This window comes from Falco biarmicus, chromosome 6 (assembly GCF_023638135.1).
Source record: "Falco biarmicus isolate bFalBia1 chromosome 6, bFalBia1.pri, whole genome shotgun sequence".
Lineage (NCBI taxonomy): Eukaryota > Metazoa > Chordata > Aves > Falconiformes > Falconidae > Falco > Falco biarmicus.
The window spans coordinates 78,678,988-78,699,570 of record NC_079293.1 but is presented as its reverse complement, the minus strand read 5'-3'; the positions used below and the strand labels follow the sequence as shown (position 1 = coordinate 78,699,570).

Below are 20,583 nucleotides of genomic sequence, written 5' to 3'. Positions count from 1 at the left end.
AGACATTTTGTGAGGGCCTGTAGTGACAGAACAAGGGGCAATGGTTTTCAACTAAAAGAAGGCAGATTTAGGTTGGACAGAAGAAAATTCTTTACTAGTAAGTTGGTGAGGCACTGGAACAGGTTACCCAGAGAAGCTGTGGATGCTCCATCACTGGAAGTGTTCCAAAGTCACACTGGATGAGGCTTTCGGCAACCTGGTATAGCAGAAGGTAGCCCTGCCCATGGCACAGAGTTGGACTAGATGACCTTAAAAGATCCCCTTCAACCCAAATCATTCTGCAATAACAGAAGTTTCACCGCTCATGTCAAGGAGAATTAGAAACTGTATTCAGACACTGAATACAGCACACCCGAGTTATCATCAATACCACTGTCTGTCCTTTCAAAAAGAGTCCAAGATCAGATGTTTCTAATACCACACTGATAATCTGTTCCAGTGCAGTGCTCTCAAAAATAGTGACCAGACAGCCCAAATTATCAACACAGGTTTTTTCAGCATACCTGAAAATTCTCCAAGTTTCCCAAGCCTGGGCTAACCCAGCCCAATGAGTCTGCACCAGGCATTGTCATGTAGATGCACCAAACTTAGGTCCAAAAGCAAGAGAGAACTGCCCAACAGATCTGTACTAAGAGTACATTACACCAACGTGATACAATAAAGTCATGATTTAGCTCTAACATCTCACTATTATGCCTATAGGCAGACCTTGTCATACTTTAAAATGCTAGACCTGAAAGGCACCAAAACCCTCCTACATTAACCCCTATAAATAATACTGAAAACTATGACCTTACAGAAGCAGCCAAGAATCATAAACGAGATTTTTACAGGATTTCAGATCACACCAACACTGAGACACTATTCTATGCCTTTGCACAGATCCATTTTATTTGGACACCAGGGTTACACCAAACACACATGCTTCTTTAGTGACAGATTCCTAATTTGTACTGAAAGGTTAAAAAAAAAGGAAAATAAAAATATTACTGCAACATTATTTCCCCTCATTCAAATTTTTAAGGAAGGAGGAAACAGCCCAGTAAACTCAAAGTCTACACGCATTTTTCAAAGGTCTGTGGAAACAATCCCTATCAAAGAATAGAGCTTGCTCTCAACAAGCATTCTGCCTTTTACATTTCCACAGCACACCCCAAAGGCTTGGATATTACGCATGTATCAAAGTTAAAAGCAGCTTATTTTCATGAATTCCAAATTACTCTAGTCACCATCTGTAAGAGCACCTTTGTCTAAGACACAGGTGTGCGCCATATATTTACCAAGGGAAATCTCACTAAAATAGTCTCACAGTAGGCCAAACTTACTTTTTAATCATTAAGAGGTGAAAGTTATAAATGTCTGAAGAAACTTATTACACAATATCATAGAGAAACCCAATGCCATATAGAAACACTTACTGAAGAAAAAAAAGCCTCAGGAAGACTATAACCAGTATCTGAAACAGATGATGAAAAACCAGCCATTCCAACCAGAATCTCTCACAGGAAATTACTTGGTTCTGCAAAATGTTCTAGGAGAGGTGCTTGGTGAACTCCAAGTTATCAGTCCTAAGAAACCATGACAGCCACATCACAAATCCACATTGTAACAAAAAAGTATCAAAACATCCCTGTGAACACTGTACACAACATTAAGCCATGCTGCCATTTAGGCTGAAAACAGGAAAACTTGGATGTTACATTTAAATAGCAGAACAGCAAGTTCTTGTAAACAAACCATCTGACTAGTCCCAATGTTTAAAGCACTAATTGTTTTCACAAACTGACCTGCCAAACTGCAACTTCTGTTGCCTCTCTGTGTTCACTGTAGTTGACCCAAGTTGCAAAAAGAAATGAGGAGACTGCAAGAAGCAGGGGGGACCTTACCACCGTGCTGAAAGCATTAGAAAACATTAGAGCTGGGCAGACTGCAGGAGAAAGCAAAAAGCTTCTCTTCTATCATAGGCATATTGCCATTTTACGAAGAACAGCCTCACCACAGTTGTTGTTAATATTTATACTTGAATCAATTTTTTTCAAAATATTTCTCAGAAAAACCGCAGCCACATAGTTTTAGTAGGAATGACAGTCTGGTGCATCAGGCTCTGTCCAATCCATTTTAACTGGAAGAAAGCAAACAGCAGAAGCACCATGTGTGGACACAGTACTATTTTGCTTTTCTCAAGGACAGAGAGAAGGTATATTGGAGATTTTTGCAGCAAGAACCAATTAGCAAGGACAGAGATTGCAGTACTAGTTGACCAATTTATCTTTGCAACACCTGTAGATCTGGACAACACAAAGACTACTCATTAGTATTTGCAAAGCAAACAGTGGCAGTATAATAGCCCATGTAGTTGTTCTGTGCTTTTTTTTGTTTTTATTATCCTCTTGAAAATCAGAGAATAATAAACATTAGTAAGGCATTATAAACAAGCACAGTCTAGAATTCCTCTTTGTTCAACACATATTAGTAGAAAAGTTTACCAATTAAAAAAAGAAAGAAAACCAACACAACATTTTGGCACGCCAAGAATTGGTATCTCCTTTATGCAGTGGAGTTACATGCAGTGACACGGCCTTTTCAAAAAGAACTGCAACCAGCTTCACAAAGTCCACCCACCCTGATAACAAATGAATGACATCAGTTACAAAAGGAAGAAGTCGGTCCTGGGTAGCTAGCAGATCGCTAGCTCTTCCTGCTCCCCCTGCCTCCCTTACTGTGGATAAAAGTACTGCAAACTTTAGTTAATATTTGGACATTTCGGGGGGGGGGGGGGGGGGGGGGGGGGGGGGGGGGGGTGGGTGGGTGTGTTAGAAAAAGTGTTAAATATGTTACTTCTTAACCCTATGGTATGCAGTCCCTTCCTTGCTCACTGTTATAGGGCAATTTGCTTCCAAACAGTGATTAAGATAGAACACAAAATGTGGGGTTTTTTTTGGACAAGTATCTTTCTGCCAACTTTGCCTGACAAACAGGCTTTCTGAATATACTGACCATACAAAATGGATGCCATGCAAAATACAAGAATCTCTGTTTCTATTTAAAAAAAACATAATTGTGTGGTCAGTATTGATGGGTTTACTCTGTTTCTTACACAGCTGCTCAGCTGTGAAAGCACCCATTCAAAATATCAAGATCCAGTTCAACTCTCCTCTCTGTTTTCAGAAATTGGTACCGATCTTTGCTTCCTCCTAGGAGATGGCCTTTCCGCATTTTATTGCACAGTTGTTTAAAAAAACCCATGCACAATGTTTGGAATAGTAACACAAACTCAGGATTTCAACTTCCTACATGAAATTCTCTACCATCAGAGAGCCACAGGTCCCTCTCTGTCCCTGCTCCTCCAGCTTTGATTCTTCTTGCAGAGAAGAAATTCCGAAGGTGGGTATGAGAATCCCGCTTCAGGAAGCTCACTATTTAAATCCCTGGCCCTTCTCCCAGGAGACAAGTACATGAACTTCCTCAGGAAAAGATGGGAATTTAACCCAGCTCCGTCACACCCTGGACGAATACATTCATGAACCTGATCCCAGACATGGACAGACTTCACCACCTCTGCTTGCTTTGCTTAAAAAGGCAAAGAAAAAAAGAGGAAAAAAGCAGAGGGTAGATTATTTATAAGGTTATTTTTTTTAAAAGGCTCTAAACTTCTACCTTTGAGAAGGAACTTCAGCCTGCATATTACAACCTTTCCAGAGAGCTGAGATACACTTGCTCCTGAATGGGTGGTAACTTAAAATACACTTTTTTTGCTTCCTACTTTCTAATTTACATGACTCCCCACTCCATATGCTGTTTTTTCCAGATCTTGTTCTGAAATATATCAATTCTCACATCTAATTACTTGCAAGCATAGTACAAGAGCCCTAAGATGTGGGGTCCACACACCTTGAAACCTGCAATTCTCCACTCTCACACTGTGATTCCTAATTTATGCCAATGTAGACTTAGGCAAAATATAAATCTTTGATGAGTTTTCTCTTCTTTTCATTATCTTATTTCAACCATGACTGGGAACATTCACAGCGTATTACTTACGAGCTTATCCATTTGAAATCTTACCATCTTCAGAGGAAATTTCTGAGCCCTTTCCCTTCCATCAGAAGCACAAGCAAAATCTGCCTCCTAACACAGCACAAAAAAAACCTAACAGAAGAATTCTTAATGCTATCTTTTCCTTATGATACAAGAACTGCTACCTAACTTATTGCTTGGTTTTCAGTCCCAGGTAACAGTGCAAAACATACAGAACATCTAATGGACTGCTATAGCAGTGATAGAATACACGGGCAGTTTTCTGTCCCCAGCAGAAAACAAACTTTCACCATTTGTAAAACTAATGAAGGCAAAACATTTAGCAAGACTTGGGTTTCCATTTTATGTATCTGCTTTCCAGCTGGGTAGATGCGCAAAACCATCTCAGGCTTAACTCCTCAAAATTGAATGAGATGACAAGCAAAAAGGAGACAGGCCATAAGAGGCCTTTAAAGCAAAGAAAGGTAGTTTATCTTTAATGAAACAAAAACCAGAGAAAGCTCACGGGAGAAAAAGCAAAGATCAATATAAGGAAGTTAAACCAAAAACAAATTAACTAGGTGGCATTATTCCAGGGGGGCAACGGGTGGGCAAAAATGCATTCCCCAAAGCAAGATAGAAGAACATGGGTGTAGTGCAGGTCCAAGAGGTCCCACCCAGTGTGGGAGCCCCAGGAGCCAAGCTGGTCCTGAGTTGGACCCAGGCAGCGTAGCCACAGCACCTCTTCTGCCCCAGTCTGACCCTGCTCTCAGCCACAAGTCCTGGCCACACTATATTAACCAGAATGGTCCCTCAAAGCATCCAGTTGAGATTTGGTCTCTTAACCTTTAACATTGAGCTCTACAGCATACGGTAATAATGTTCTGACCACCACAAATTAATTTCATGAACTTAAGGAATTAATTATCACCTGGGTTAGACACACATCTCAGTGTCATGTAAAGTCCCTGTGAGCAAAGGTATATCTCAGAAAAACACTTGCCCTACCACAATACTATGACTATGCTAAGAGCGTATTGGAAAAATCAAGGGAGTTTTAGATTTTGATTAGTAGAATTCTTGAGACGTTTGAAAGCTAAGACTAAAAGTATTACTTAAGTCAGCTCTGATTTTTGATACATTTATTAGTATAGCCATAATAGGTCATTTTTTTGCATTCCAGTTATATTTTTAGGAACAATGAAGAGTAACTCCCATTTCCTGTTCTTCCCTTACTTCATGTGTATGCTGTTGAATCACTAACTGCAGATACCAGTCATGACCAGTGCCACAGCATTTCACAATCAGCCTTGAAAATTTTCACTAGGAAAGCCAGCTCAGAATCATTATCTGCTACTTCTGAAGCAACAACATCCTGTGTCAAAATGTCTCAAGTCAAACTGGCTGCTCTCAGAATCACTGTTCCAAAGAAGCTGTGACTTATCTGGATCAACCATGTTTTTTCAGCTATCTGTAACTGCAAAATTGTTTAAAAATAGTCCTCAGGTAATTGTCCTCTATTAGGTAATTCCAATTGTGCTGCTACTGTCATCATGTTACATCACTTGAATTTCATGTGGTGTTCTGAAAATAAGAGTTACACAACACTGTGCTCATCAGTATACTAATGTTCAATCCATTACTTTTAACTCTAGGATCCAAGTAACCAACCTAGCCCGGCTGCATTCCTATACTGACAGTCTTAAACATTCCAGATGTGAAGAAAACCAAAATTTCATCAGCCCCACATTTACTTTATGATTTTTCTATAACCTAATCCTCACCTTTTGAACATTTGGTGCTAATGGCACAACAGCACCGGAAAAACAAGTTACTACAGTCTCTGTATAATCTTGCAATGGGCAATAAAACAAAGTATGCATGAATGTAAGAAGAATCAAAGACTCCTCATGAAATAAAATCACCTTTCTTGTTTTCTAGAGACTTACACTTAAATAAATCTGATAATAAATAAAAAAATAAATCCTGATAGACAAGTTAATCAATGAAAGGAGGAACATTCTAGTAACCAAGTAACCAGCATGCTTCAGTCCTTAGCTTGGCTTTCAAAGGGTATGAGACACGAGTAGTTAATACATACTTCAATGACTCCCATCATCACACGTGAACCAAAATTAACAGAAGGGTGTGCTTCGCAAATATCTTGACTGCCTACATGATTCATGAAAAAAGGCAACCAGACAGAGAAGACACTACCAAATTTAGTGCCCCTAACAGACTGCTGTATGTTTGCATACTAATATTAGACATTAAAGAAGCCGGATCAATAAAAGATGCTCTAAATACACTAACCATAAGAAAAACTTCCACACAAGCTTACAGCTGATTAGACTCGGACAGCCAATGCCACAGAAAACAAGGCTTCACCAGTGGCATTGCTCACAGCTGGTTTGAAATTTCAACTTACATGGGTCCGTCACAGGAAGGAACTTGAACTTACAGGTAGAAGTAAGCCTCCCAGTTCTACACCAACCGGATTCAAAACAGATTTCCAGAGGTCATTCAGGCACCTGCAATATTTGCAACCTAGCATTTGAAAATCTCAGGAATACTTAAACAGCTGCTTAGCACTTCCAAAAATCCGATCAGGCACCCTAAGAAAGTGCTTCCCCCCTAAAAATAGTCTGTTGCATCACCAATCATCAAGCAGGGTACACAAGGAAAATGCAGTTTTAAAAGGTGAAGTTAAAGGGTGATGATGTGTTTTTAAAACAAACTACCCTATTTCACCCCATGCCTAGGATCAACCTCTGGACCTCGAAGAACACTTTGTATTAAATGTTTTACTGACAAGTGGTAGTGCTTGAAATAGGTCAGTCATAAAAAAAAGAGAATTCTCTAATTAGCTCTGCATTATCTTTGTTATCTTTATAATCACCAGTTCTCACCTAAAACAAAAAAAGTAAAGAAAGGTCACTGACTTTCCCACATCATTCAGCCACATGAAATAAGCCCTCCAATCTAAAAGCAACACCACAAATTCACAAAGTCAACAACCTACTGCTCTCATGACTTTCACAAAAGGACTACGTTTACATCAAGCTTCCCCCAGAACTTAAAAACATGGCAGGATCCATCATCTAATATACCTTGCCAAGAGATGTGGCATTACATGGAACCGAAAGCAGCTTTCAGAAGTCAAAATGAAGTAACTTGAAAACAAGCAAGTATAGCACACATACATATGGAACAAATCACAGCACCAGCGCTGCCAGGAACACCAGTGGATGTCATTGCAAGACCAAGTTCTATGATTTCTGGAAGGTCTTGGTGACTGGTCAAGGATCCTGATGACTAGAAAAAGGCAAACATCAAACCCATCTTCTGGAAGGGCAAGAGGGACAGTTTACCAATGCAAAAGGCTGCTAAGTCTGACTTCAGTCCCTGGAAAGATTATGGAGCAAATCCTCCTGGGAGCCAATGCTTATAGAACAAAAAGATGATGAGAAGGTGCCAGCACACCGCTATCCAGGATGAGCCACGCCTGATGCATCTCATAGCTTTCTGTGTTGAGATGACTGGCTCTGGGAACAAGGGCAAAGCAGCTTGTTTTGACTTTACAAAGGCTTTCAGCAACATCTCCCACAGAATCCTCAGAGCCAAACTGGTAAAATACAGTTTGAATAGGTTGACTGTAAAGTGGGTGAAAAACTAGCTTGACCACTAGACTCCAAGGGCTGTGATCAGTCATGCAAAGTCCCATCCGGTTGGAACTAATTATGTTCCCCAGGGGTTGACACCATGGCCAATACTGTTTAAAGTCTTCAATGCCAACGCGGGCAATGGGATGGGATACACTCTGACCAAGCATGGATACCAGACCACAGAGGGCTACCCAGTGAGTTTATGGGATCTCCACCCTTGGAGGTAGTCCAAACACAACCAGATGTGGCTCTTAGTCAGCCCCATCTTAATGCCACATTTTAATGAAGGCTGGACCAGATGATCTCTACAAGTGCCTTCAAAATTTTATTACTCTATGACTAGATTTCAGGTAAAGAAAAGCAAATAGAAGCAGTTAAAAGCCATTTCAAAAACTGAGATACTGGAGATACAAGAAGGACATGGACCTGTTGAAGCAAATCCAGAAGAGAGCCACAAAGATGATCAGAGAGCTGGAGCACCTCGCCTATGAGGAGATCTTATTGTGGCCTTCCAGTACATAAAGAGGGCTTATGAGAAAGATGGGGACAGACTTTTCAGTAGGGCCTGTAGCAACAGGACAAGAAAGAATGGTTTCAGGCTAAAAAGAGGGTAGGCTTAGATTAGATATTAGGAACAAATTCTTCACTGTGAGGGTGGTGAGACACTGGCACCGGTTGCCCAGAGAAGCTGTGGATGCCCCATCCCTGGCAGCACTCAAGGCCAGGCTGGACAGGGCTTTGAGCAACCTGCTCTAGTGGAAGGTGCCCCTGCCCATGGCAGGGAGGTTGGACTAGATGACCTTCAAAGGTCCCTTCCACCCCAAACCATTCTATGTGATTTCCTTTCAAGTGAAAATAGGCCAGGAATTAAAATGTCTGACTTTTGAACCAGTCTTAAAAAGACAAAGATAACAGTTCTGGACTTCAAAAGAAAATCTCATTAAATGCTGTTTTCACAAATTTTACACGCTGATCAAACTAAATCTTTTCAGGTAAGAGCAGAGACTTTACTTGTAAACTCTTAATTAACAGGTTCTCTCTCAGACCAGAGACCTGTACCTCAATTTGCAATCTGGACTACACTGCTTTTCAGAAACTAATCACAATCTTTTCCTGGTAAACACCTGTTTTCAAGGTGCATGACACTTTTTGATAATGCCCCAAGCAAAGCATGTACATCACCTTTCACTTCTCAAATGCTGTCCCATTTTCCCCACCAACTCCAGAAGAGTAACTCAGTGAAGAATTACTATTATCTACAGAACTTAGTTTTGTTTTTCATAGCTGCTACTTTCCCATGGCATGCAATTAATTCACTTTTCAATATTAAAGACTACAACAGAAATATTTGTAAAAAAAGCCACCGTAATTTAAGAAGTGCCGTGGTCCCAATTACTGTAATACCTGAATCTCAATAAATAAAGGCTTCTCAACCACAGTTCAAAGTCATCCATGGGTCACTTCTGCCTTATCCTATCTCACTTTGTTCACAAGAACGGTGGAAAAAATAAGCACATAAAGCTCTAATAGCACACCACCACCTATGCTAGATAAGCCCATAGAGTTATTAGCACAAACAGACCACAGGTACTGCATTTTTGTTATTGTGAGTGCTATAGGAACATACTCTTTTTTTTTTATATTCCAGTGGCAGCTAACAACTCAGTCAGGGACACATCCCATATTCTCAATCTTGTATAGAGAGAGGAGAAAAACTAAGTGCAATTCCCTCAGGATAGTAATTAAAAGGAGAAGCATATTCACTTATCTAATTTAGGCATCTGAGTCAGGAGGCTAATCCAACCAAAATTTGTGTATAATAGAGCATGGAACAGCCCAAATCCATGTTTGCAGGGATACATGCAATTGTCTTAACACACAAAGCCTAGAGTCTGAACTAAGATTTCTCTAAATACCCAGAGGTACAGCGGTGTGAATGCTGCTCCCACCTTAGTCAGAATAAGTAATAAAAAAAAAAAAAAAAAAAAAAAAAAAAAAAAAAAAGGAGACAAACCAAACAGGGAAGGTACACTAGAAACAAGGAAACAAAAACTAACGAGGTTTAGTAGAAGAATGAACCCCAGCTACCTATTTATCCAATCAGTTCCTTATGTTCGTTATTTCTAAACAGCACCATCACATCAGTGAATATAAACATCTGTTACAGCTATAGTCTTTGAATTTGAACGAAGTTTCAGATGAACAACTTAAAATTCCTGAAAACAAACTGCACGTTATGTACCACTGACATTACCCACACCGTGGCAAAGCCATACCGCTTCACACACTTCGTATGTGTTCTGTGCACATACCAGCCTGGGAGCTGCTCCCACCACAGGCAAGCACGAACAAAAACAAATTTAAAAAACACCACGTTCCCAAAGATGCATACGACAGGGCAGCCTGAATGCACGAACAAGCAGCTTGCAACTCCTCATTCCAGTGTTTCAGATGGGGAATTTCCAACCGAGTAAGCCTAAGTTAAAGATCACAGGTACTATCGAAAGCAAAATCGACTTTCAAGCTCTGCAACAGGGCAGATGTCAAAGCGTCGCTTGCTATGAAAACCATTTAACGCATTCAAAATAGTAGGCTTACGGAACCCATCACGCACCTCAGCCTCACTTTATTTTCTGCATTACTACACGCCGCGGTGTGAGGCCGAGAGCCCGGGAAGCCAGCCTAGCTACAGGCACAACACTTCACAAACTTTAACTGCAGAAACCAGTTCCATTGCTCCAAATCCCAGGTTTTCACTGCCACTACAAGAAACAAAACCACCATCATCACCGCAACAAACCGGAGTGTCTGAACACATCCGAGCTCCCTCCCGCGGCCGGGCGCCCCCCTGGGCAGAGCGAGCCGGGCGGGCACCCACGCCGGTGCCCTGCAAGGGGAAGGGGCGGCAATAAAGCGAAGGCGAGCGCCGGCAGGCAGCCCAGCCCACTGGGAAACATCACTGCCCGGCGCCGGGAAACCTCACTGCCCGGCGGTGGAGCCGGCTCCCGGGAAGAGCGGCTCCCATAGAAACCCCGGAGCGTGCGGCGGGGAGCGGGACAGCAGCTGCCCGGCCCGGCTCCCTGACAGCGCCCGGCCCCTCCGCCGGGCTCCGGCCTCGCCTGCTCTCCGGCAGGGCGAAACGCAGGCGAACCGCTAATTTTAAGAGAAAACAGGAGAAAAAAAAAAAGCCGAACCCCACCAACCTGAAGGAGAGGGAAAAATATAAATACAGCAGCTTGGCGTAACAGAAAGCTCGCCCGTTCCTCCCCACCGCCCGGGCGGCGGCTGCGCTTACAGGGCAGCAGGACCAGGCGCTTCCCCTCGCGGCGGCGCGGCGGCCGGCCGTGCCCCGGGCCCGCAGCGAGGCCCCGCGGGGCGGCCGGGCTGACAGCTCCGCACCGCCCGAGCTCGCCCGCCTGCCCCCCGCGCCCTGGGGACGCGCCCGCCCTCGCGGGTCAGGTCGGGCCGGGACGTGGCCCCGCTCCTCCGGGCGCGGAGGAGCCGCAGGCCCCCGCCGCTTGTACCTGTTGCTGCCCGTGAGCGCCTGCTCCGCAAGGGCCACCGCCTCCAGCTCCTCCCCCGCCTCCCGCGGCGGCGGCGTCAGCCCCACAACATGGCGGCGGAGGCGGGGGCCGCCCGCTGAGGAAGAGGCGGGGGGAGCCGGGGCCGCGGGCGCCGCTGGGTGCCGGCTCCTAGCCCGGGTGAGGCCGCGGGGTGGGCGGCTGTTGCCACGGCGGAGCTGGGCCGCGCCATCCCCAGTGGCGGGCAGGCGGACCGGGGCGAGGGGGGTGCCGGTGCCTGGGGCGCAAGGCCGCAGCCTAAATGAGGGGGTGGCCTTGCCCGGGGGCGCTGCCGCCCGGGTCCCGCGCCGGCTGAGCCACCAGCGCTGCTGGGCCCGGCGGGGGCACAGCCCGGGGCTCACGGGGGGACAGGCGGGGCGTCACGGGAGGACAGGCCGGGGAACACGGCGGCCCGGCGGGGGGGACAGGTATGGGGTCACGGCGGCACTGCAGCGGGGACCCCCGCAGCCGACCGCGCCGCCCGGTGCCCTCCGCTCTGCAGGGGGTTCCTGCACGGTAACCAGCTACCCTGCAAAGACCTTCACTGACTGAAAACTTCCAGCATCCTTACTAAACTTTTTCTCACTATTGATTCCAACCACTGCCTCCCGATTTGCTCCCTAAATCACTTTTTCATTGGCTTTCTACCTGTATATTTAGGGAAAACAGGGTAATAAACCCTAAAAGAATCTCCGTCCTATCTGGCCTTTTGTTTTCGTGTGGAAGCTGAAAAGCGCCCCTGGTTTGATCATTCTGTGCAGGCCGGGCTCCCAGATCAGGCTCATTTTTCCCAGCTCCACACCCTGGGAGAGGGGTGGCAGCACCCTTCAGAGCACTGGATTCGGCACACCCCAGGCACTGCTGAGCCTACTGAAATATGTGGGGTTTCAGGGATTTACCTTTTCAGAAATTAAAGAACCCTGTGGAAAGAAAATACATGAAAAATACCATCACTTTTCAACATTCAACATTCTCCTTCAGCGAGTGGATCTTGCTGCGTGACAGTGCCTTTCTACTATGTTTTTGCTGTGTAGATAATTGCATATCACCTTCGTGCAGAGCAGATTTTTCCACTGACTCATTCTTCTGGGTTCTTATTGAGCCTTTCTAGTTTGTTACACCTTTTACCATTCGTCGTGATTCCGGAATAGTCACGTTATTGTGCCATGTAATGGCCATAGTCACACACTAGCACATACCACTCGTTGGTATTTTTGCTTAGACACCTCATATTTGCCTTTGCTGTTACAGCTGCCACATTGCATTGGCAGCTCGCATTCATGTATTTATCCCTCGTGATCTCCTCGGCCCTCATCTGATTCGATGCTTTTGAACATCCAGCATTCTCCTTCCTTGCTCCCAGCCCAAAAGCGTGCTTTGTATTTTTGTTCCTATGCACAACCAGCGATCTTGTCTTTGATGTACAGGTATTTGCCAAGTAGGTGGATTAAAACATATGTTGAAGGGGTGCCTGATGATGTTGTGACTGAAATCACTCGGTGGCCCCTAGCCCAGGTGGCCTTTGGCTGTTTTGAAAGTCATCTGCAGATTTCATGAGCAGCGCTTCATTTAATTCCAAATAATTGACTGAGATAATACAGCAGCCCTGGGTCAACAACAGTTTCCTCTGGAGCCCAGTAAAAAGCCTCTCATCTGACACTTGTAATTTGAATTACTTTCTAATGTCTTTTAAAACACAGCCTTTAATCTGTCTAGTACACATTATAGTGATACGGCGTAGTGCTAAATATGACTCTGTTGTGCAGGCAACACCTACAGCCTGCTTCGGGTTGAAGGTAAGTGCTTGGATCAGACCGAACAGCCTACAGGTTCATAAAGGCTACTGTAGAGAGGATTAAGATAACAATTAACCAGATGAACATGTTTCTTCTCATAGGAAGAAAAAGATAAGGTTACTGATTACAGTAGTTAAGTATTGGGAAGGGCAGTGGAAAAATCTATCAACAAAAGTCGGTAAGAACAGGTTAGACAGATATCTGCGTGGAGTAAGGTAAATACAGTTGATCCTGCCTCGAACACTGAACTACGTGTCTTCTCAAGGAACCTCATGGCTCTTTTCTTCTATAATTAATGCTACTGCCAGGTCCTGCCAAGCAAATGGACTTGGACCATGTCCTGTGTGACATTTGAACTGCTGGACAACATACCCCGCAGAAAGCCGGGAGGGAGGGCTGGGAAGCTGTGCCAGGGGCTGGGTATGCGGTAGGGCATGCGTCTTGTGCACAAGATCAAGGGGAAGATGAATCATACCGGGGTGAGTTTTAATGTATATTTAGTTGATTTTTATTTTATATACAGTTCTGCCACTATGTAAGCCTATAGCTAGGCTTAGAACATGACCTCTAGTGACTCTCATTACCTGCTTTGCTGCCTCTGTTGCAGACTCCAGCAGAAACATGGGAGATGCCTGCAAGCTGTAACATCTTAAGAGTTGAACACCACCTTAGAACACTGCGTGCGATTTTGTACCTTAACAATGTTTACAACTATTAATTACATATGTTGATATTTTGTGTTCTTACTGTTGAACATTCCTCTCTCCCCACATAAGATAATTCATGTGCTAAATAAAGGCAATAGTGGCTTGTTGGGTTTTTTTCGTATGCCAATCTGTGCATATGAAAGATATATATATATATGCCTTCCTCTATATATATGCCTTCTTCACAACTGGGAATGAGATTTCTTATATGATACTGAAAAAAATACCAAATTGCTTCTCTACCCCTGTCTGAAAACATACTGCCATCTGAAGATAAGTTACTAAACTTAGTAAAAAAAAAAAAATAAGACAACCAAACATAACGCTTAACCATTGCCTTTGAGGTGACAAAGTGCACAAAGCAGGAAGCATATAAAGGACATTGGGATACTTGATTCCATAAATATGACAGATGGAGGACGACTCATCTCTGTTATTAATGTTATGTGAGATCCCTACAGAAAAGCAGTGATGCACCTCATTTTGAGATAATGTTGCCTAACACCTCTTTTGATACAAAACTGAAGCCAGAAAAACCTGCAATACTGTGAGCTTTGTAGCCCAGGAAGGGAGAAGTCGAAGAGAATGCAAAATTTAGCTGTCTCCCTTGAGAGAAAGCCTGGTGTAAAGAATTAGTATATCGAAGCTTTATGTATTCTTATTCTAGGCAATCTGAACGCTGTTTCACCTACATTACCACAAACAACTAGAGCTATTCAGAGATATTAGAACAACAAATACCTGTAAGATTAATCAATTAGCAGGAAGTGGAGCAGGACTCAGGCTGCAGTGTGGACACATTTCAGTGCAGCAGCCTCTCAGTCACTCTTCCTTGGAACTGGAGCATGTAGACATCCAAAGTTTAGTGTGAGCTACGAAAAATGCATCCTTAAAGTGAAGCTGAACTCTTACTCAGCCTGAAAGGACTCTTACAGGGACATCTGTTTAGTGATATCTGAGGCACAAACTAGCATTACATCCATTTTATCTAAATTGTTTGTTTTGTTTTGTTTTAATTAGTAACTACATTACTATTTCTTTAAAATGAAGACTTTTGCCCTCTGGCTTGCTAGAATGAAATTTGTTTCCATTCAGAGTTTGACTACTCCTTAAAGTAGGTTCAAAAGAAAAAAAAACCAAAAAAAACCCAAACAAACAAAAAAAACCCCACTACTGTTATGAAGGTGGAGTTTCTAAAGGCACTGTTGCAGATGCTGCCTTTGGGCATCTCAGGGTTTGAGGAGAGTGTTTTCTGCAAGCTTCAACACGCAGTTTTGGGGGCTGATGTCAAGTACCAGGTGAAACAAAGTCCCTGCTGGTGGTAGTTAGTACTCTTGTAGCAAGGAGCAGGCAGTGGCAAAGCAACTTAAAATTGGCAGGAATTAATTTGTTGGTTTCAGAAAGCCATTAAGGTAAGGAAAATCAATAATAACTGATGAGTAACAGAAAAGACAGCTGGAAGGAGAAGAAACTGATGGTTTGGTAGTGTAGAGACTTTGTTCCAGACGCAGGGGCAGGGTTGCAGCACAGCAGCTACTCAGAAGAGACCAATTAAGATGAAATGTGTAGGAGAAGCAGAAAAGAAGTCGGGTTTACTATAAGCAATGTCTCAACCTCTAGTCTTACTATGTTGTCATTATGTTATCATATATTATCCTGCATATCCTTGTCATATCTGAGCCAAAACCAACTTACAACAGCAAAAAGCTAAAAAGATATGCTGAAGATGGAGAAACTATAAATATTAAAAGCAACTCAGTTTTCATATTAAGGCTTTACTTTTTAATCATTATCTGTACTTTGTCCTCAATTTCCTGTTACAGGCAATTTTGCTATCTTAGAGTAATAAAGGAAGATCTCCACTGATAGCAAAAGAGTTCATGAATGAAGTTGCTTAGCCTGAACCGAGCGGCAGTAGGCAATGTGACTTCTTTGTGTCCTCAGTTTACTCCATAATATTGCTTATTTTCTCTGCTGTGCTGCAGGAACACACACACCAGAAGTGAATGTTTTGTTCTCCCTGCCCAAGCCCTCTGACCAGGCAGTGTCTAAGTTTGTTGATAGACATGCTTCTGTAGGCACGTGTTTAAAACATACAAAGTTAAGCCAGAACATAACTGAAAACTAGAGATCAGTTACTGCCAAGAATAAGCCACCCTTTGGGTACAGTTACTGATCAGGCATCAAGGAATGTTAAGTAAAGCAACAGCTATATCTGAATGGTCAAAAAGCAGAAACTGCAGCATGGGCATCTGCACAGGTTGCTCATGTGTCATCCTGTTCAGTTTTGGTTGCTAAGGAGAGGCATTTTTTCATCTGGAGGGTCCAGCTTGTTGTCCCAACTATGAAGAACTACTTAGAAACAGCCACACCTACCCAATGAGTGACAGCGCTGACCCCTGTATTAGGTTCGACTCTATTCACGCTAAATTTGCTTTTGTTCCTCCTTTCTTTCCCTTCAGCTAATACAGAAGCAATGCACCCTCACTTAATGCTGCTGCCAGGTTTCATTTTTACATCAGGATTCTTTCCTCTGGGCAAATGCTAGATACTGTCTTTAGCCTAGGTCTTTACTTCAACCTGGAGGTACAGAACACAATAGGATAAACAAAAGGATGAGTTAATATTTACTTTCCACACCTAACACAACAAGGGAGGTGCATTTCTGGTGTTGATCCTGAGTAATAAATTGCCAAAAAGGTATAGAAGGCACAAAGAACAAGCTGCATCAAAAATAGTACTTACAGGATGCTGGTTTGATTTCTGAACCAGAAACCCACAGTTTTAAAAACAACAAATGGTACATGCTACTGTATTTATTTGCAGGATTTTCTATTACTTAATAGCTGTATCAAATAAAATATTGATTTCCCAGCTTTGTTCCCTGCCAAGCACAGATACAATTTTATAGGGGATGGAGAGCTGGACCACATTTGTTCAAAAAGCGGCAAAGCCTTCTTTGCCTACTGCACTGAAATTATTTTGAGATTTATAGAACATCTATGTAACCATAGAGAAAGTCGATTTCCAGACAGGCCAGAATGTGTTGTGAAGGAAGGCAGCGCTGACTCATGTAGATGGAATTATGGCAAATAAAATTTTGCCAACTGCTGAGCAGACACAAGAGTTTTACTTGCAAAACCTAGCTGCAATGCAGGCAGGCAGAAGCATTCAAGTACACACGAATTTCCCAAGTTTCAAGTGCTCACAATAACACAGTAGTGGGGTTAAGCAAGGTTATTTGTTGCAATTTTCAATCCTTATAATTAGTAAAAAATACCTTGGTAAACCAGTGCTGTGAGTTCATTTCAGATGCATTTGTTTCTCCACACTCATGTTTTAATTCAAGCCAGGAAGCCAGTCAAATCCCAACAGGCTGGTATCCCATGCTGCATTCACCACAAATTATTTTTTTCCCCAAGCTTTCTGTTTTAGGTGCTAGAAGCATGTCATTGGGTACACATTGCTAGGTTATGTGAGAAAACGTCATGTGCGTGCCCACGGAGAGACAATGGTGGGGAAAACCAGAGAATACCCAGGCCAGCCACTCGTCACAGGGAGCATGTTATATTATGTTTAGGGGAGGAACTGAAGGTGGGAAAAGGAAGGGATTTAGGTGATTTGGGGAGGAACAAGTGTGGCAAATAGAGGAACCTTGGGGGATCACATGTTCAGGTGACAGCAACTGGGAAACCAGAACCCAGGGACCAGTACTGCTTTTAAGTAGTGTAGCTCATGGTATACCTCTTACCCAAATTTTGCGAGGTTCTCTGGAATTACATGTTGCTTTTAAGAGTTGAATGATACAAGAATCAGCTTTGAAATTAATATCAGATCTTTCAGAATGTTTTGTGAATTACTGTGAAAGGGAAAGTTTTCCAGAATCACAGACTTCTGGAAAGATGCAGACGTGCTATAGAGGAAATAAATACTATGATAAACATAGGCAAAACAGTGTAAGACAGTAAACATATGACTAATGATATAATTAGTAAAACCAGGGATTAATTGACAGGGCAAACAGATCACTCTGGCCAGCTTATGGGATTCTACACAAAAGCTCTGCGCTGATGTTATGATGATGATGATGAAATTTCCCGACTATGACTCCCGCTCACCGGCTGTAACTTTGACAGATGGAGGTGCTACTGACCTCCTCTGCCTGACATTCTGCTGTGCTTTTCCATGACAAACAGAGGCTAAGGGAAACTTCTCCCAGCTGCTGCTGGTACCAACACTGCGTACCTCCAGTCAGGGGCTTAAGGTTGTTGTGGTCGGGGGGCTGGATCTAGTTTTGCAGTCTTTTGCCAAAACAGAGTCGACCTTTTAGATTTAGGGTTTTTCTGCACCTGAAAGTTGTTCTCTTTGAAGACGGGTGAGTCTTCCAGAGCAAGTCACTTTGTAACTTACATTGACGTTAAAGTTTAACAGAGTTCAAGCCAGAGCTGAAATCAAGGGAGTGTGAAGAGACACTGTACTATCAGCAATTAATGCTTGATTTGGATTTTCATGCAAGTTTTGTCTTGCTTTCATGCTGCTTCTTACTTTGGAAAGGGAAATCTGTAACAACTTGGTGATCTGCATCACTGATCTCCTCAGAGCCTTTTTAAAAATTAATTTGCCTGAAGAATGTTATAATGGTTAGACTGCAGAAATAGTATTGGTTGTCTAATGATTCTAATATTTCTGACCAATAATCCTCACCTGTCTGTTACTTTAACTTTCAGCTCTAAATACTTTAAGGCAAAATTATCTTTTTGTCCTATGTCAGCATTGTGAGGAAAAGAGCTTTTAGTGCTTAATAAAAGAAATCCATTGGCACTTGGCACTTCCAGTCCTTCCAAAGAGATCACAGAATCACAGAATGGTTTAGGTTGGAAAAGGCCTTTAAGATCATAAAGTACTGTGCTGTATTGCTACAGCTGAATTTGCTTTTCCTCTTCTGCACTGGGATCATCTTGATTAAACGCCACTGCCTAGATTAATGTCTGGGTACTTAGCGAGATATTAACTGGAGTGACTGCTGCAAGCGTGGTGGTTTTAACCTGCTAGAAAAAACAAGTGTAAAATAGTTGTGTCCCATGTTTCTGCCACACAGAAGTCCTGGACCATTTTGTCTTATAAGGAGCCATCTCATTCTTGCCTAAAGTAGCACTCACTAGACTGAGAGGATTTAAAATCAGATGAAAGAGAAGAAACTCTTTAATACAGAGTCACAGCAAAGGAAAGTAGCTTTGTCACTGTTACAAGGACGTCAGAATAACAATAGGTTGCTATTAAAACTCCCAAGATCTTTGTTTAGCATCACAAAGTCTTCATCAGTCCTGGAGTGGTAAACAAGAAACAAGTAACTTCATGGGTATTATTCTAGGACAATCTGCATAAGCAAACTCTGCATTGCCCAGGTTACAATGGCGAAGCTCAATATACCCTGTGCACCCCCTGACTACCCTTGACTTCATCCCTCAGTCAGAGACACTACACTGGGAAAGCACACAGTAGTTCCGCAGCGATAACGAAGCTCTGAATATCAGAGCTCACAATAACTCAATATAAGGCACAAACGTAGAAAGGTTGAATTCCAGTGCTTGCAGAACTGTATTATTTCTTCACCAGACCCCTTAACTTTGTCAAAGCAGAAGATGAATAATGCTTGTGAGATGAATGGTACTTACCCAATTGTTACTTTAAAGTTTGTATACTCTTCATTATTCATTGCATAGCCTTGGGCTTTATTTAATGTATACCATTCAGAGGCAGCACTGGATAGAAATATATTTTAGTTGGTTTTCTCTTGGGTTTTTGTGTTGTTCTTACTGTAAGGGGTGCTTCACAAATGCAGTTTTTTCTTCACAAGGTTCCTGAGGCAAGTTAATATTAGTATCTTCATCTTACAGATGAAGGACAAAGGTGGAGCAATTTACACAAGAACATTTCAAACGTTTGCTATTTTTGGGTACTCCTCTTGGGATACAGAGGCCTTGAAGGACTCGCTCTGCCTAGCTGTCATGGTTTTGTTTGAAGCTGAAGCTTTCTTTGCAGGCAGCCCATCGCACGTAGCTCAAGGCAGCGCCGCAGAAAGCGAAGGCTGGTATAAGCTACAGCGCAACCCCTCACCAAGCAAACCGACTTAAATCATTGCTTGCCACAAGCCCACCTTCCTTCTGTTCCCAGCCATATGTTCCCAGCCATATGTTCCCAGCCCCTCACACCAGTGCTGGCACCTGCCTGACTCCTTCAGAGAACTAAAGCTGGAGAAAGAAAGAACAGTGCGCAATCGGTTTTCAACAGGCTACAGAATAAGCTTTACTTTTATAATAAAGTATTATTAAAAAGTATATTTATAACCAGTTGATATTATTAACAATTTTAAAATAGATATTTTATTTGTGAATAATTATGCATTAGTAATTATATATACATGTATTATTCATTGACCTCACGTGTAATAATTACGAATTCACGTTATGAATATTCATTATTGATTATGTAGTTACTGTGATTTGCAACTATTCATAACTTATTTAAAATTATTATAAATCATATTTATGCATACAAAACCGAATAAGCTTTTGATGACCTAGCAACAAGCTGCAGAGCGGGGAAGCCCCCACCAAGGCAGCCCCTACCACAAACGGGCCCGCGACCCCTCAGATTCCATTTTTGCGCATAAATAATCAATTAATTACCAGAAAAACACCTCCTCCTCCTCCTCCTTTCAACCTGCAAAGCACCTTCCCCTCAGCCCGCCCCTGCGTGCACCACGCCCCCCTCAGCCCGCCCCTGCGTGCACCACGCCCCCCTCAGCGCGGCCGCCTCGCCCCGCCTGCGGCTCTTC

At 42.9% G+C, this 20,583-nt stretch overlaps 1 protein-coding gene across 3 annotated transcripts in view; it reads right to left on the bottom strand.

Annotated features, from left to right (window-relative positions):
- The window catches only part of ITSN2 (intersectin 2), an 87,888-nt gene extending 76,565 nt beyond the window's left edge, over window positions 1-11,323 (bottom strand). Inside the window, exon 1 of one of the 3 annotated variants that reach the window (XM_056343795.1) lies at window positions 11,207-11,323. The gene's annotated coding sequence lies outside the window, so the exon portion shown is untranslated. The other 2 variants (XM_056343797.1, XM_056343796.1) reach the window with 2 other exon arrangements.
- Between the last annotated feature and the right edge of the window lie 9,260 nt (window positions 11,324-20,583).